Source organism: Mustela lutreola, chromosome Y (assembly GCF_030435805.1).
Source record: "Mustela lutreola isolate mMusLut2 chromosome Y, mMusLut2.pri, whole genome shotgun sequence".
Classification (NCBI taxonomy): domain Eukaryota; kingdom Metazoa; phylum Chordata; class Mammalia; order Carnivora; family Mustelidae; genus Mustela; species Mustela lutreola.
The window spans coordinates 1,095,788-1,098,660 of NC_081309.1; positions in this window are offsets into that span (position 1 = coordinate 1,095,788).

Sequence of the window (2,873 nt, forward strand, 5' to 3'; positions counted from 1 at the left end):
ATGTTGAAAAAGGAAAATAAAACGGGGGGCATCACGTTACCTTATTTCAAACTTTACTCCAAAGCTGTGATCACCAAGACAGCATGGTACTCACATAAAAACAGACACATAGACCAGTGGAACAGAGTAGAGAGGCCAGATATGGACCCTCAAATCTATGGTCAAATAATCTTTGGCAAAACAGGGAAAGTATACAGTGGAAAAAAGATAGTCTCTTCAATAAATGGTGTGGGAAAACTGGGCAGCTATATGTAGAATAATGAACCTCGACCATTCCCTTACACCATACTCAAAGATAAATTCAAAATGGATAAAAGACCTCAACATGAGACAGGAATCCATCAAAATCCTAGATGAGAATATAGGCAGTAATCTCTTTGATATCAACTACAGCAACTTCTTTCCAGATATGTCTCCAAAGGCAAAGGAAAGAAAATCAAAAATAAACTTTTGGGACTTTATCAAGATCAAATCTTCTGCTAGGAAAGGAAACAGTCAAGAAAACAAAGAGGCAACCCACAGAATGGGAGAATATATTTTCAAATGACAGTACAGACAAAAGGTTGATATCCAGGATCTATAATGAACTCCTCATACTCAATACACTCAAAACAGACAATCATATATAAAAAAATGGGCAGAAGATATGAACTTCTCCAATGAAGACATACAAATGGCTATCAGACACATGAAAAAAATGTTGATCATCACTAGCTCTCAGGGAGATTCAAATTAAAACCACATTGAGATACCAACTTACACCAGTTAGGCCAAAATTAGTAAGACAGGAAACAACATGTGTTGGAGGGGATGTAGAGAAAGGGGATCCCTCTTTCACTGTTGGTGGGAATGCAAATTGGTGCATCCTCTTTGGAGAACAGTGTAGAGATTCCTCAAGTAGTTAAACATAGAACTTCCCTATGACCCTGCAATTGCACTCCTGGGTATTGACCCCAAAGATACGCATGTACTGAAAAGAAGGGCCATCTGTATCCCAATGTTTATAGCAGCAATTGTCACGGTCGCCAGACTTTGTAAAGAACCAAGATGCCCTTCAACAGACAAATGGATAAGGAAGATGTGGTCCGTATACACTATGGAGTATTATGCCTCCATCAGAAAGGATGAACACCCAACTTTTGTAGCAACATGGACGGGACTGGAAGAGATTATGCTGAGAATAAATCAAGCAGGAGAGTCAATAATCATATGGTTTCACTTATTTGTGGAGCATAACAAATAGCATGGAGGACATGGGCGGTTATAGAGGAGAAGGGAGTTGTGGGAAATTGGAAGGGGAGTTGAACCATGAGAGCTTATGTACTCTGAAAAACAATCTGAGTGGTTTGAAGTGGTGAGTGAGGGGTAGGAGGTTGGGGGACCCAGGTGGTGGTTATTAAAGAGGACAGAGACTGCATGTAACACTGGTATGGTGCAAAATTTATGAGTACTGTTATGCTGAAAATAAATAAAAAATAAATTAATCAATAAAAAAAAAAAAAAAAAAGGTCTCCAAAGGCAAAGGAAAGAAAATAAAAAATAAACCTTTGGGACTTCATCAAGATCAAATGCTTCTGCACAACAAAGGAAACAGTCAAGAAAACAAAGAAGCAACCAACAGGATTGGAGAAGATATTTGCAAATGACAGTACAAAAAAATAGGTTGATATCCAGGTCTATAAAGAACTCCTCAAACTCAACACACACAAAACAGACAATCATATCAAAAAAAATTGGAAGAAGTTATGAACAGACACTTCTCCAATGGAGACATACAAATGGCTATCAGACACATGAAACAATGTTCATCTTCACTAGCCCTCGGAGAGATTCAAATTAAAACCACATTGAGTTACCTCCTTACACCAGTTAGAATGGACAAAATTAGCAAGACAGGAAACAACATGTGTTGGAGAGGATGTGGAGAAAGGGGATCCCCCTTCCACTGTTGATGGGAATGCAAGTTGGTGCAACCTCTTTGGAGAACAGTGTGGAGATTCCTCAAGAAATTACAAATAGAACTTCCCTATGACCCTGCTATTGCACTACTGGATATTTACCCCAAAGATACACATGTACTGAAAAGAAGGGCCATCTGTAGCCCAATGTTTATAGAAGCAATGGTCACGGTCGCCAAACTATGGAAAGAACCAAGATGCCCTTCAACGGACGAATGGATAATGAAGACATACACACTATGGAGAAATATGCCTTCATCAGAAAGGATGAATACCCAACGTTTGTAGCAACACGGATGGGACTGGAAGAGATTATGCTGAATGAAATCAGTCAAGCAGAGAGAGTCAATTATCATATGGTTTCACTTATTTGTGGAGCATAACAAATAGTATGGAGGACATGGGGAGTTAGAGAGGAGAAGGAGTTGGGGGAAATTGGAAGGGGAGGTGAATCATGAGAGACTCCCAACCTCCCACCCCCCACCATTTAAAACCCCTCAGATTGTTTTTCAGAGTACATAGGCTCTCACCTATGACCAGGGTTCTCCTCCATTTAACTTATACACTAGCTTACATAATCAAATATATTATCTCTATTATTTTGGCCAAACTGTTATCTGTTACATTATTTTGAAAAATGAATTATTTTACCCTCACTTATACACTTTTAATATGTTCTAATACTCTTTCTTTGTGTGGATCTATATCAGACATGTATCATTTTGCCTCTTTCTAAAAACAAAACAAGACAAAACTTTTTAAAATAAATCCCCAGGGTAGTTCTACTGAGAACTACTTTCAATTTTTGAGAAAATACTTCTCCTTTACTTTTGAAGAATTTCACATGGCACAAAATTGTAGGCTGGTGGTACTTCCTTCTTGCTTGTATGGTTTCTGAGAAGATGAATGTAATTC